The following is a 16,101-nucleotide window of genomic DNA, read 5'->3' as shown; positions in this document are numbered from 1 at the left end:
ATACCAAATAGGGTATTATTTGGAAATGCATAAACTTGTAGCTGGTACAGTATTAATTGTTGATGAGGTTGATGCTATAATAGGTAGTAAGGCACTTTAAAAGGAAGAAGTTGGTAGGAAATCAATGTCATACATCTTTTAGAAACTCCTCACTACATCTCATGTAATTCACTCTGTCTAGTGTCCTCTATCATTGTATAACACCTGGAGCAGGTAATAATGTTCAGGATATCTACTTGTCTTCAAGCTTTATCCATTCTTCAACCTCGCATATCCATCTTAAAATAACAAGTTGACATGATGAGTGTACAATAATGATTAGAATAGCGAGTGATCCTTTATATTGAAAGAAGATTACATTATCAAAATTTCTTAATAAAAATAGAATACAAGATGCCAATGAGTTTGAAAAATATGTACAGGTATTAAGACCTTGAGGATAAACTGGCAAATTAAGAAGGTGGAACTGAAATGCTTATATTTTTGCATTCATAATATGAAACTAACCAAAAGAATTGTGAGAATTTAGGCAACTAAAGTTAGCATCTCATTAAGTGTGAAAATACACATGTACCATTTTTTGTACTTCAGAGAAGATGCCCACTTGTATACTAATGAAATTATCAAGAAAAGGAATCATTCAAATGAAGAGAGGAGTTATTAATTAGCTCCATTTGGTGGAAAGCATAAGAGGACAAGAAAGATTCGTATTACAGAAGAAAGACTAGGTCATATTGTCTTTCTTGCCAGAAACAACTTCCAGATAAGACACCTGCTATTTCTCCAATGACCTCGAACAGTCAATGTAAGTGGCAAGCCATGTAGTTTCATTATCTCCTGCTCACATATAACTGAAGAAACTTGAGAAAAGGTTAAAATACATCCTCCTGGTTCAGGAACTGGAATAACAGTGGCAGACTGTAATTCAAATTTGTTCTTCTCTCCCATAATATGCACTCAGAGAGACAGTGGTAAGAGAACAGGATGCCGATACATTGAAACAAATTTGTTTAAAGTAATCTAAGTAGGACAATTGCTGCGTTCCACATGAAATACCATATGTAAGCTGTAAAAGGTCTACATGTGAAAAGGATGGCATGGCAGAGTGGGCTGGTTTAGGTGCAGTGGCCATTTCTCGCAGTTTCACCTGGTTTTAACATAAAGCTGTAACTTAAAGCAGCTTCATTTTGGAATTTGCACAAAGTGAGAAGATTGTAGAAGAGAAGATACATTAAATGGACTCAAATATAATGCCTAGACATATTTCTGATTTTATTCCTGCTTTGTTGCGGGTCTAAATCTGTATTTCTGTGTCTTATCAACCCTAGAAGGAAGGATCCAGTTGTAATAATTAAAATTTCCCACCACTACCACTAAACAAACTTAATAACACAGTTTATTTCATTTTATTTTTATTTATGGATAAATCCTCCTGTTGTAAGCGTCACTAAGGCCATCTGTGCATGAGTTCAGGAAACGTCCAAGTTGCTTTATCCTTTAATGTTCTCGCCAGGACTCATCCTCCTCTAACATTTCTGAGAAATAATTTTCAAGCATATGTCTTTATGACATTCAAAAACTTCAAAATCATGGTTAAGTGCAAATAATGAAATGTCCATCATGATTATTAAGTGTACAGTTCAGTGGAGTTAAGAATATATACATTGTTGTATAATTAATTTCCAGAACTTTTTAATCTTACAAAGCTAGAACTTTTTGCCTGTTAAACTACTCCCCCTTTCTTTATCTGTCCCCCCATTCACTGCCAAACACCATTCTACTATGAGTTTAACTACTCAACATTCCTATGTACATGGAGTATCTGTATTCTGCGACCGGTTTGTATCACTTAGCATAATGTCCTCAAGGTTCACTAGGTCATTTTGTGTGTCAGAATTTCCTCCTTTTTTCCAGGAGGAATAATATTCCATTGTATATATATCATGTATATACCATATTTTGCTTATCTACTGAGCCATCTATGGACACTTCATTTGCTATTGTGAACAGTGCTGCTGTAATGTGGTTATGAAAATAGCTTTTTGAAACTCTAAATATCTTTTTTTTTTGACTTAGGATTCTTTTTCACAGGTTTCATGTATTTCATATGTTAAGATTTAGGAACATAGAGATACTCCTACCCTACCCTCCCTCCTACCCATACTTCATCTCTTCTTCCTCTTTCCTTTCCTATTCCCACTCTTATTTTTTTAAAGATTTATTTATTTATTTGAAAGTCAGAGTTACACAGAAAAAGAGGTCTTTCCATCTGCTGGTTCACTCCCCAAGTGACTGTAACGGTCACTTTATCCAGTCAACAGTTGATGGACATCTGTGTCGATCTTAGCTATTCTGAATTGTGCTACAATGAGGGTACAGATAACTCTTTCATATGCTGATTTCTTTTGGTTCAGATAAATACCCAGGAGTGGGATGGCTGGATTATATGGTAGGTCTATATTCAGATTTCTGAGGTATATCCATACTGCGTTCCACAGTGGCTAGATCAGTTTACATTTCCACCAACAGCGGATTAGGGTACCCTTTTCTCCACATCCTTGCCAGCATTTGTTATTTGTTGATTTCTGTATTTCTGAATTACAAATTTGAATTACAGTCTGCCACTGTTATTCCAGTTCCTGATTTCTGAATGTAGGAGCCCAAGTACTTGGGCCATCTTCTACTGCTTTTTCAGGCTATAGCAGAGAGCTGGATCGGGAGAGGAGCAGCCGGGACTAGAACTGGCACCCATATGGGAAGCTGGCACTTCAGGCCAGGGTGTTAACCCACTGTGCCACAGCGCTGGCCCCAAGAGCACATTTTTCAAGGATTAAGTTTGTGAATTATCTTAGTTATTATATGCCTCTACCTACACCAATGTAGAGCTTAAAGAAGTCTTTCAAAGTAACACAATCAGTCCTATCTTCCATCCCCTTACATTCGCCAGTCCTCCTCCACCTGATGCACAGATATTAGTGTCCAAGGAAGTGGACCAGTGTTGAGAAGAACAGAGATGCTGGCAGAGGAAGCAGTCTGAGAGGCTGAAAGACTGGTCACAGTGAACAGAGTTTGTTAATTTTTGATAATGACGGGAACAGATTTCTCAGAATCTTAGAAGGGATTTACACATACAGAAAGGCAGAAAGCTAGAAATAGCTAAGACACTGGCTTGGAAATGGATGTATCAATATAAATTCACATAAGTTACATGTGTTTTTGTTTGCATGTGTGCATATACGTATATATAAATCCATATATACAAATAAGAAATAGTTATACATGTACATGCACATATATTAGTGTATTATCTACCTTTGTCTGTCTGAAAGCAATGACACTCAGGAGCAATGTACAAACATTGGTGTCTTATATGTTGTATTCCAGTAAAAGGAGTTGAGGATTTTTAAATACCTGACATCCAGATTGAGTCAGTGAAAGAATAAAAAGATTCTGGAATAGTTTATGCCAGGAAGTAAAGAAATGTTTATGGAATAATGAAAGCATATCAAAAAGACACAAGAGGCAACTTGAGAAATCCCCTTAGCAAAATATGAGAAAATTTAATCTCAAAATAATTAATGAATATTAGACTATAACTCTGAATAAAACAGAAATTCTTGAAACCATACAGATATTAAGAAATAAACAGAACAGAAAGAGAAGTTCTTTCTTACAGTGGGATTAATAGTTGTAGACAGAAAGATAAAACAGATAATCACCATTTGAGTATCATCAAAGTGGTAATTGACACAATTAGAAATTATCAAAGGCCAGCAGTGTGGCATAGCACCTGCAGCGCCAGCATCCCATATGGGCACTGGTTCATGTCCTGACTGCTCCACTTCCAATCCAGCTTCCTGGTAATGGCCTGGGAAAAGCAATAGAGGATGGCCCAAGTGCTTTGGCCTCTGCACCCATGTAGGAGACTTGTAAGAAACTCTTTATTCCTGGCTTCGGCTTTGCCTAGCTCCAGTTGTTGTGGCTATCTGGATAGTGAACTAGTAGATGCAAAAGATGGAAGATCAATCTTTCTCTCTCTCTCTCTGTCTCTCCCTCTCTATCTGTAACTCTGACTTTCAAATAAATAAATAAATCTTTTTAAAAAATTATCAATAGATACTGAAGATATAGTTAGATGTTTGCTGAGGAGCAAGACATTGGTATAATATAAGAATTTTTCTTTACAAAATGGTAGTCAAATAAAAAAGTTTGGGAATTACAACTTACAGTGGAGAAACCTGATAGACAAACTTGACCAAATGATTAAGAACAAAGTCACCATGGTGAGCTTTTGGATGTTTTGCCCTAAGAAGGTCAGAAAGCCAGGGGAAGAGAAGGAGAGCCCATGAGAGACAGGAATTCTGCCAGCTAGAGGCAGCCTGACACGACTAAACGTACTCACATTCTTGTACAGATTCCAAACCAAATGAAAAAAGAGGTGTTTAAGGGCAGTTGATAGAATTTGGAATACATTGGTAGATTTGAGGGTAGTATCATATCAATGTTGCTTTCCTGATTGGGAGGGTGGATTGTGGTAATATTAGAAGGGCATGTTTTGGAAACATAATCAAGATTTCCTGGATTTGAATTCTAGCTGGAAATTTTCATGCCAGTATTATGTTGGGCAAATGAAATAACCTCTCCTAAGCCTCCATTTCCTTATCTAAAGAGCTTAGATAGCTGGGTTATTGCAAAGATTAAATGAGGTAATGCGCATAATGCTCTTAACATATTGTACAGCACAGAAAACGCTTTCTGTATATTTGGCTGTCATCGTTACTATTATTCTCTCCCCCTTAATTCTCAGGACATTAGTCTCTCTCTCCCTTTGGACCTTCTCAGGCCAAGTGGCACTTTTATTTGTCTTTTTTATATGCAGCATGTTACACAAGGTCTGGCATATATTAGAGGCTCATCCATCTTATCAGAGTGAATCGACTGATCACTGATTGATAGGTTCCCGCAGGGACAGCCGAGGGCCCACGATGTGCATTGCAGAATGTGGATGCACAATTACAGTGGACATTGTTTGAATTTTTGTCTTAAATCTCAGTCCACTTAAAATCATAAGGGAAATCATGGGAGAAGAAGATTTTTTGTATGCCGTCCACTGTTTTTCTTTCCATTTCCTGCCAAAAATGTCACGAGGGCAGCCTTTCCTGAGAAAGTTTGGCACTTGGGCCTCTCGTGTGGCTGGAAACCATCAGCGGAAAATGGTAAAATAGTCTCTTTAAAAACCTCTTGTGCACGTTGTGTAAAGACATAAGTTTCAGTTTAGAGGAAAGGAGAGGAAGAAACAATGCAATGTGCAGCATCCGAAGATTTCTGGGATCACCTGAATCCTGTTCCAATGACAAATTATTTCCGTGTGAAAAGAGCAGCCAGAGTAGAATCCATTTGGTTGGATTTACTTAAAAGTTCAAAATGAATAATAAGTAAACTAATGGCATGATAACCTTATTCTGCCTTTCCCCTCTTGTTCCCAGGCTAGTCTAGTATATCCAGAACAAGCTAAGCTACCCTCTTCTGATGTACACCACAGAGCTTGTTCAAACCCTGCTTGTGTAGACATTGTCTACTGCTTATTATTAAAATACAATGATAATACAGTAAATTTATGTTACTGGGATTTTTTTGAATATACACGAATGATGAAACGTTTAAATTCTAATATAAAACACACTTGACACAAATCATTAGGAAAATTGTGTAGCAAAAGTATATTACTTGGCCCTCCAGTTGTATCTTTGAGTATCTTTGAGTGAAAACTCTTTTGCATAAAATAAACACAAAGGGGTTTTGATATATGTTCCCGACTTGAAATAAACCACTTCACTACCCATGGGCCAAAAGCAGATTACAAATGCTGGCACACTGAACATTCTATGGCAAATCTTTCTGCGATCATGCAAATGTGTTAGCTCTAATTGCTTTTAAATGAGGAAATGAAATCTCACAAACAGGCAAGATTTAGATTAAGTTGGTAAAAGTTTCTCTGGGAGAGTTTATAGTTTTGCAGGTCTAGAATAACCAAATCTGCACATACTTAGTATGTTTTCATATTCTCTATTTCATGGGTTTTGTGGAAGGGATAAATAGAAGGCTGCATTGTAATTTTTGGGTTCCAGGATTCTTTAAGTAGAGAAATTACTTTTTGTTGATTTATATATGCAGACTGTGCGCAAAGTATAACTTGTTTTCTGAAATGCTCCCTTGGCATCCTCTAGACCCTTTTCTGGGTTACTTATAAAGCAGAAAGAGCACTACTTAGGTAGTAGTTAAGAGAGTTGGGTGCCGTGCCCAGCACATCTGCTCACACACCACGTGGAACTTACTCAGTCCTTGTACCTTCTCAGGGAATCTCAGCTTCCTTCTATAAAGAAAGGAAGTGAGTCCTGGTATTCCCTCAGGAGCTAGTGCATGTAAAATTTTAACATTCAGTCTTTAAAGGCCTGCATGTATCATTTATCACTCTTTATTTTCAAGGATCCAGAGGATATATTCTGCTTTATTTCCTCCTTTGTTGTAGCACTTTCCACGTTCTTTTGTAATATTCCAGCATGTATCTGCTCAAATTGGGAGCAGCATGAGAACGAGAGCCCTGCTCTTTCTACCTCTGTATTTTACAGATTGGCACAAGTCAGCATCATGGTGGAACAGACAACATTCAGATTTTGAAGTCAGCGAGACCTAGGTTTAAATTATGGCATAACTGGTCTGTCAGTCATGGTCACAGCAGACACATGCACAAGTGTAATGGGGAGACAGTTCATAGAGGAGTGGGCAGAATTAAGGAAATCAGAAAATTGTGAGACATCAGGCACTAACAACAGCAGGAAACCATTATTACCGTTAGGCCAGAAAGAAAGAGAAGAGCTGGGTATCATTGGCAGAGCCCTGAGAGGATTTGGGTTCTTGGAAAGAGACCCCCCCAGACAGGCCCTGTAACTGCAGAGAACTGCAGGTATGGCCAGAACCAGTATGAGGCAGCAAGAGAGCAGAGGGAATAAATATCTCTCAGTTTCTCTTCCCACCCTCTATTCTATTTGTGCCTTTCATTTGCTAAACCCAACCAGAAGCCAAAAGAAAAAAAGAATCTGAGTAGTGGGATTTGTAGAATTCAAGTTCTCAGAGAATTCAGATTTGGAGCCCAGTCTAAGGTAGAAATAGAGAGAACAGGCTGGCGCCGCGGCTCACTAGGCTAATCCTCCGCCTTGCGGCGCCGGCACACCAGGTTCTAGTCCCGGTCGGGGCGCCGGATTCTGTCCCGGTTGCCCCTCTACCAGGCCAGCTCTCTGCTGTGGCCAGGGAGTGCAGTGGAGGATGGCCCAAGTGCTTGGGCCCTGCACCCCATGGGAGACCAGGATAAGTACCTGGCTCCTGCCATCGGATTGGTGCGGTGCGCTGGTTGCAGTGCGCCAGGCGCAGCGGCCATTGGAAGGTGAACCAACGGCAAAGGAAGACCTTTCTCTCTGTCTATCTCTTTCACTGTCCACTCTGCCTGTCAAAAAAAAAAAAAAAAAAAAAACACAGAAATAGAGAGAACACATCTGAATGAAAAACAAAAATGGAGACTGATAGTCTCTTAGTTTTAAATCCTGAGGACATCTATAAATCCCTGAAATTAAGTTTTTAGGAAAACATCACTTTAATAGCTCTCATGGCATTACAACAATTAGAAAAAAAATATGAAGGAAAAAAACTGCTTTATGGAGATGCTCAACAAATAAATGGCACTGTCATTCACCTGCTGAATAAATGGCTGAATGAATAGCAAAGGGCAGGCCACCTGTCTAAGCACATGGCACGACTGAGCTGCTAGTATACACATTCGATGTACTCAGTGTGGACATCGCCACAGTGTTCTCTGATTAGGGAATGAACTGTTCCTCTATACATATAATCTGACACTCATGAATATGGAGCTGAGCTATTATCAGCCTGACTTGTGATCACACAGGCTGCTCCGCTTTGCTGTGCAGTCAGTTGGACTGTTTATACACCGTGACTCGCCTGGGGAGGACTTCCTGTGTTTCCTTGTAAAGACTTCTCATTAATTGCTAGACACTTGAATACAGTGACTCACAAAAGAAAGAAAAACATGTTATGGTCAGACGGGGAATCACTGTCTAACTAAAAGGGACAGCTGTACAAAGCAGGGAGAAGACACTGAGTAACATTTAGGAAATTGGGTGGCCCCACTGACGGAGAGCAGGGTGGAGAAAGCAAGATGCAGTGAAGAATCACCTTGATAAGCAAGGAGAATTAGGTATGAGCGTCTTTCAGCTACCTGATCAGTCAGCCGTGGCTCATTAATTCCTTCAGTGTGAATATTTTATTAATACTAAAATAAAAATACAACAAAAACAGCATTTTAAATGAACACTATAAAAATTCTCCACAAAACTGATCCCAACCTTTTCTTGAGGGAGGAATAGGTTAAGAATTATTTTGTTCTTTTACTCATTGCAGTGGAAAAAGAGCTTCTTTAAGCTTAGTTTGACTTGCTTTTTATAACTTTAAATAACCACTGCTTTTTAAAAATAATTCAGTTGTTGAAGCCAAGTTGTCTCTGTCTTGGTGATATTGATGCTTCAGGCACTCATTCTCTGGGGGATAAGGTGACTCTCCTGTGCATTGTAGGATATCTACTGGCATCTGACCTCTTTCATGTTGCTATAGCCAAAAATGTCTCCAGGCACTGTCAAACGTCTCCTAGAAGAAGAAATTCCCCCTTTAAAAGCCACTGATCCATACTGCCTTAATGACAAATAGGTTAAAAATTCATTTGTTCAAGATGTGTTTAGTAAATATGGAAATAGATTTTATTTAATGAAATCTCTTAGTTAACATGTCTATGATAATTAGCTTAAGAACTGACAATAAAAGAAGCATCGTATACATATACTGCCTGAGTATATTATTGTAACTTTGTGATCAAGGCCCAGCAAGAAGTTTAAGAAATAATCACCACTTGCTAGTACAGTTTTTATTATGCTGATTGTGATCTATTTTTGAAATTCTTTCCAAAATGGAGTAGGAAGATTTCTCTATATTATTTGAATAGAAACAACTGATTTTTGTTATTTTACTTTGATTGTTCCATTTACAATCAAATGAAATAAAAGTCTAGAGACTTGACCACTGCCCAGACAATTTCTTCCAGGATGACACAAGGATTTGGGAGTAACCGTGACACATAATTATTTTTGGTCATTTCAAACCCAGTTATTCTGAGTGCTTCGGTCGCTTAAAACTGAGTAGATGCAGAAGATTGCCCTATATTAAAAGTCTATATGAGACTGATAGATAAATCAGAAAGCCCATTTTAAATTTATCACATATAAATTCAGATAATCAGTAAACACTAATTAGTTGCACAATCCCAGACACTATGCCATTTTGATCAGGTTTTTCAGAAAGCAGCAAGAAATAAACTTGGGAAGGCAATTGTTTCCTTTGATGAGTCTGTGTTGTGCAAGGAATCAGTGTGAGGAAGGCAGGTGGTCTGCTGATAGCATTAGATTACAACAGCCCTTTGTAGAGTTTGACTTTGAAATGGTATTGGTTTTCTCCAGTTTTCTGGATTCAGCTTCTGTTCCTTTGAAAGTACTGGATTAAAATGGGCCTGCCCTGGATCCACTCTGTTTCTGAGCAGTAAGCATTGCAGTCAACACATTATCTCCCCACATATGTAACACCTTTTTTGAGATACACACACCATAATGAAGGTCTCCTGCCCTGCTCTTCCAACTTTGGCCTGGGCAATACTCTGTCTTCCACAGGTATTTGATTTTACCCTTTTGTGGCTGGTTTATAACTAGAGTATATAAAGTTATGGGGGCAGTCCTCTCTGATTCCAGGGAGTCATTTTCAATATTACAGGATAAACAGAGGGAGTAACAAGTAACATTAACCTTTTAGTTATCAATAATTTCTAAATGTCATTTCTGAAAAAAAGTCTAATAAAGTAGCATATATATGTTAATTAATATATGTCAAACTTAAGTATATTAACTTATCTTCAATTAACAAATTGAATAACCATTTTTTTTAAATTTTTTTAACTTTTTTTTTTTTTAAACTTTTATTTAATGCATATAAATTTCCAAAGTACGACTTATGGATTACAATGGCTTTCCCCCCGTACCGTCCCTCCCACCCACAACCCTCCCCTTTCCCATTCCCTCTCCCCTTCCATTCACATCAAGATTCATTTTCGATTATCTTAATATACAGAAGATCAGCTTAGTATACATTAAGTATGGATTTCAACAGTTTGCTCCCACACAGAAACATAAAGTGAAAAATAATAGATGATTTTTTTAAATGATGATGAAATCAGAGCAGACCTATTGTCATGTTTAATCCCAGTGAGAGTCAAGTTGGGAATTGATAATTTCTTTTTTTTTTTTTTTTTTTTTTTTTTTTTTTTTTTTTTTACAGAGGATCAGTTTAGTATGCATTAAGTAAGGATTTCAACAGTTTGCACCCCCATAGAAACACAAAGTGAAATATACTGTTTGAGTACTCGTTATAGCATTAAATCTCAATGCACAGCACATTAAGGATAGAGATCCTACATGAGGAGTAAGTGCACAGTGACTCCTGTTGTTGACTTTACCAATTGACACTCCTGTCTATGGCATCAGTAATCTCCCTATGCTCCAGTCATGAGTTTCCAAGGCTATGGAAGCCCTCTGAGTTCTCCGATTCTTATCTTGTTTAGACAAGGTCATAGTCAAAGTGGAGGTTCTCTCCTCCCTTCAGAGAAAGGTACCTCCTTCTTTGAAGACCTGTTCTTTCCACTGAGATCTCACTCACAGAGATCTTTTGCCAGAGTGTCTTGGCTTTCCATGCCTGAAATACTCTCATGGGCTTTTCAGCCAGATCCGAATGGCTTTAGGGCTGATTCTGAGGCCAGAGTGCTATTTAGGACATCTGCCATTCTATGAGTCTGCTGAGTATCTATCTCACTTCCCATGTTGGATCACTCTCCCCTTTATTTATTCTATCGGTTAGTGTTAGCAGGTACTAGACTTGCTTATGTGCTCCCTTTGACTCTTAGTCCTTTCATTATGATCAATTGTGAACTGAAATTGATCACTTGGACTAGTGAGATGGCATTGGAACATGCCACCTTGATGGGATTAAATTGGAGTACCCTGGTATGTTTCTAACTCTACCATTTGGGGCAAGTCAGCTTGAGCATGTCCCAAATTATACCTCTCTTCCCTCTCTTATTCCCACTCTTATGTTTAACAGGGATCACATTTCAGTTAAATTTCAACACTTAAGAATAACTGTGTATTAATTACAGAATTAAACCAGTCATATTAAGTAGAACAGACAAAGAAACTACTAAGAGGGATAATGTATTAAGTTGTTCATTAACAGTCAGGGCTATGCTGATCAAGTCACCGTTTCCCATAGTGTCCATTCCACTTCAACAGGTTTCCTTTTTGGTGTTCAGTCAGTTGTCACCAATCAGGGAGAACATATGGTATTTGTCCCTTTGGGACTGGCTTATTTCACTCAGCATGATGTGTTCCAGATTCCTCCATTTTGTTGCAAATGACTGGATTTCGTTGTTTCCTACTGCGGTATAGTATTCTAAAGAGTACATATCCCATAATTTCTTTATCCAGTCTACCGTTGATGGGCATTTAGGTTGGTTCCAGGTCTTAGCTATTGTGAATTGTGCTGCAATAAACATTAGGCTGCAGACTGCTTTTTTGTTTGCCAATTTAAATTCCTTTGGGTAAATTCCAAGGAGTGGGATGGCTGGGTCGAACGGTAGGGTTATCTTCAGGTTCCTGAGGGATCTCCAGACTGACTTCCATAGTGGCTTGACCAGCTTGCATTCCCACCAACAGTGGGTTAGTGTCCCTTTTTCCCCACATCCTCGCCAGCATCTGTTGTTGGTGGATTTCTGAATGTGAGCCATTCTAACCGGGGTGAGGTGAAACCTCATTGTGGTTTTGATTTGCATTTCCCTGATTGCTAATGACCTTGAACATTTTTTCATGTGCCTGTTGGCCATTTGGATTTCCTCTTTTGAAAAATGTCTATTGAGGTCCTTGGCCCATCTTAAGTGGGTTGTTGGTTTTGTTTTTGTGGAGTTTCTTGATTTCCTTGTAGATTCTGGTTATTAACCCTTTATCTGTTGCATAGTTTGCAAATATTTTTTCCCATTCTGTCGGTTGTCTCTTCACTCTCCTGACTGTTTCTTTTGCAGTACAGAAACTTCTCAATTTGATGCAATCCCAATAGTTGATTTTGGCTTTGACTGTCTGTGCCTCGCGGGTCTTTTCCAGAAATTCTTTGCCTGTGCCAATATCTTGAAGGGTTTCTCCAATGTTCTCTAGTAACTTGATGGTGTCAGGTCGTAGATTTAGGTCTTTAATCCATGTTGAGTGGATTTTTGTGTAAGGTGTAAGGTAGGGGTCTTGCTTCATGATTCTGCATGTGGAAATCCAATTTTCCCAGCACCATTTATTGAATAGACTGTCCTTACTCCAGGAATTAGTTTTAGATCCTTGATCGAATATAAGTTGGCTGTAGATGTTTGGATTGATTTCTGGTATTTCAATTCTGTTCCATTGGTCTATCCATCTGTTTCTGTACCAGTACCATGCTGTTTTGATTACAACTGCCCTGTAGTATGTCCTGAAATCTGGTATTGTGATGCCTCCGGCTTTGTTTTTGTTGTACAAGATTGCTTTAGCTATTCGAGGTCTCTTGTGCCTCCATATAAATTTCAGCACCAATTTTTCGAGATCTGAGAAGAAGGTCTTCGGTATCTTGATTGGTATTGCATTGAATTTATAAATTACTTTTGGGAGAATGGACATTTTGATGATATTGATTCTTCCAATCCATGAGCATGGAAGATTTTTCCATTTCTTGGTATCCTCTTCTATTTCTTTCTTTAAGGTTTTGTAATTTTCATCGTAGAGATCTTTAACGCCCTTGGTTAAGTTTATTCCAAGGTATTTGATTGTTTTTGTAGCTATTGTGAATGGGATTGATCTTAGAAGTTCTTCCTCAGCCATGGCATTGTCTGTGTATACAAAGGCTGTTGATTTTTGTGCATTGATTTTATACCCTGCTACTTTGCCAAACTCTTCTATGAGTTCCAATAGTCTCTTAGTAGAGTTCTTTGGGTCCCCTAAATAAAGAATCATGTCATCTGCAAAGAGGGATAGTTTGAGTTCTTCCTTCCCAATTTGTATCCCTTTAATTTCTTTTTCTTGCCTAATAGCTCTGGCTAGAACCTCCAGAACTATATTGAATAGCAGTGGTGAGAGTGGACATCCCTGTCTGGTCCCAGATCTCAGTGGAAATGCTTCCAACTTTTCCCCATTCAATAGGATGTTGGCTGTGGGTTTTTCATAGATTGCTTTGATTGTATTGAGGAATGTTCCTTCCAAACCCAGTTTGCTTAGAGTTTTCATCATGAACGGGTGTTGTATTTTATCAAATGCTTTCTCGGCATCTATTGAGATAATCATATGGTTTTTCTTCTGCAGTCGGTTAATGTGGTGTATCACATTGATTGTCTTGCGCACATTAAACCATCCCTGCATACCAGGGATAAATCCCACTTGGTCTGGGTGGATGATCTTTCTGATGTGTTGTTGCATTCTATTGGCGAGAATTTTATTGAGGATTTTTGCATCTATGTTCATCAGGGATATTGGTCTGTAATTCTCTTTCAGTGCTGCATCTTTTTCCGGCTTAGGAATTAAGGTGATGCTGGCTTCATAGAAAGAATTTGGGAGGATTCCCTCTTCTTCGATTGTTCTGAATAGTTTGAGAAGAATTGGAGTTAGTTCTTCTTTAAATGTCTGGTAGAATTCAGCAGTGAATCCATCTGGTCCTGGGCTTTTCTTTGTTGGGAGGGCCTTTATTACTGTTTCAATTTCTGTCTCAGTTATGGGTCTGTTTAGGTTTTCGATGTCTTCCTGGTTCAATTTAGGTAGGTTGCATGTGTCCAGGAATCTATCCATTTCTGATAGGTTTCCCTGTTTGCTGGCATACAAGTCCTTGTAGTAATTTCTGATGATTCTTTTTATTTCTGTGGTGTCTGTTGTTACATTTCCTTTTTCATCTCTGATTTTATTGATTTGGGTCTTTTCTCTTCTTTTTTTAGTTAGTTGGGCCAATGGGGTGTCAATTTTGTTTATATTTTCAAAAAACCAGCTCCTCGTTTGGCTGATTTTTTGTAATGTTTTTCTTGATTCAATCCTGTTGATTTCTTCTCTGATTTTAATTATTTCTCTTCTCCTACTAGATTTGGGTCTGGTTTGCTGTAGGTTTTCTAGATCCTTGAGGTGAATAGAAAGCTCATCTATTTGGTGCCTTTCCAATTTCTTGATGTAGGCACCTATTGATATAAACTTTCCTCTTAACACTGCTTTTGCTGCGTCCCATAAGTTTTGGTATGTTGTGCTGTTATCCTCATTTACTTCCAGAAAGTTTTTGATTTCTCTTTTGATTTCTTCTATGACCCATTGTTCATTCAGGAGCATGTTGTTCAATCTCCATGTGTTTGCATATGCTCTAGGGATTCCTGAGTTGTTCATTTCCAACTTCATTCCTTTATGGTTTGAGAAGCTGCATGGTATGATTCTAATTCTTTTGAATTTGCTGAGACTTGCTTTATGGCCTAGTATGTGGTCAATCCTAGAGAAAAAAATATGGAACGCTTCACGAATTTGCATGTCATCCTTGCGCAGGGGTCATGCTAATCTTCTCTGTATCGTTCCAATTTTAGTATATGTGCTGCCGAAGCGAGCACTGCGGTAGTATTCTAAAGAGTACATATCCCATAATTTCTTTATCCAGTCTACTGTTGATGGGCATTTAGGTTGGTTCCAGATCTTGGCTATTGTGAATTGTGCTGCAATAAACATTAGGGTGCAGACCGCTTTTTTGTTTGCCAATTTAAATTCCTTTGGGTAAATTCCAAGGAGTGGGATGGCTGGGTCTAACGGTAGTGCTATATTCAGGTTTATAATACAAAATATATTAAAATGCCGACTTTATGACTTAGGAACAGGTATTTTAAAAGAGCATTTCAGAGAATGCCATTGTTACCCCTTTAAAATGGATATTATAAAAATAAATGAAGTAACGGATTTTCTGTGTAATTTTAGTATTAAATTACATATATTTATTTAATATTATATTTATTCATGTTTGATTACACATTAGATGCATTAAGTAAAACTTCAAGTCTTTCCCCATTTAAAAGTAAACATAGTCTTACTTTTTACATATTAGGGAATACTTTATCAGGGTCAAAGTCATTTCTGAAGCGTTATTAAACTCCTTTGCTGAATACTTGTTTTTTCTCCAGTATCAATAATGGCCTCATAATTCAGCAAAGCCCAGACGCCTACATGCAGCTCATTACAGACCCATTAAAGAAAACCCATTTCATGGGAAAGCTGCTCTTCCAATGCTGACTGGCTCTGTTAGATAAATTCTTTTCATTCTGTGTGTATTTTGTGAAATTTCAAAGGAGTCCTTTAGAATTTTTCCTGAAGTTAATAGTTATCTACGATCATGCAAATCGTCCCAACATACACTTTAACTGATGTTAAATTTGCTTACTAGAGTTGCTGCCTTGGCTTCCATTTTTGGCCTGATGTAAATTACAGGATACCTGGTCATACCTGGACATCTTCTGGCCTCACCGAAACTTCTCCAGCCTATGTGGTTCTGATCTGTTTTTCATTCCATAGGCTCCCAAACCCAGAACCTCTCAGTTTCTGACCACAATAAAACCCAGTGCTGAGTCTCAGAGACACAGACATAAGTTCATTTAGACCAGCCAATGCACCATCGTCATGGACCTTCAGGAATGCTACCTTCTCTGCCTTTCTCTGGCCTCCCATATGCTGATTGAGTCCCTGGTCACTCCTGGGCTTCCCAGTGGTCTCCTGCCAGCTCCCCTAACCTTTCAGGACCTGTGAGCTGTAAATTTCCTTTGCTTCCTACATTTTGGTTTCACCATCTCATAATGTCTCATGTGACGCACACCTGAACCTATTCAGGGTTCTCCTAGAGAATGGCTGTCTAGGCTTATGGCTA

The 16,101-nt window shown here is 38.4% G+C and overlaps 1 non-coding gene across 1 annotated transcript; it reads right to left on the bottom strand.

The window, feature by feature from the left end:
• Positions 1–14,696: 14,696 nt before the first annotated feature.
• Positions 14,697–14,803, bottom strand: LOC149125054 (U6 spliceosomal RNA). Its single transcript, XR_016212620.1, has one exon. It is a non-coding gene; the product is annotated as a U6 spliceosomal RNA (small nuclear RNA).
• Positions 14,804–16,101: the final 1,298 nt, after the last annotated feature.

Source organism: Oryctolagus cuniculus, chromosome 8, assembly GCF_051225735.1.
Source record: "Oryctolagus cuniculus isolate XC-2025 breed Fujian yellow rabbit chromosome 8, ASM5122573v1, whole genome shotgun sequence".
NCBI classification, from domain to species: domain Eukaryota; kingdom Metazoa; phylum Chordata; class Mammalia; order Lagomorpha; family Leporidae; genus Oryctolagus; species Oryctolagus cuniculus.
This window is presented reverse-complemented; position numbering and strand designations above follow the sequence as displayed.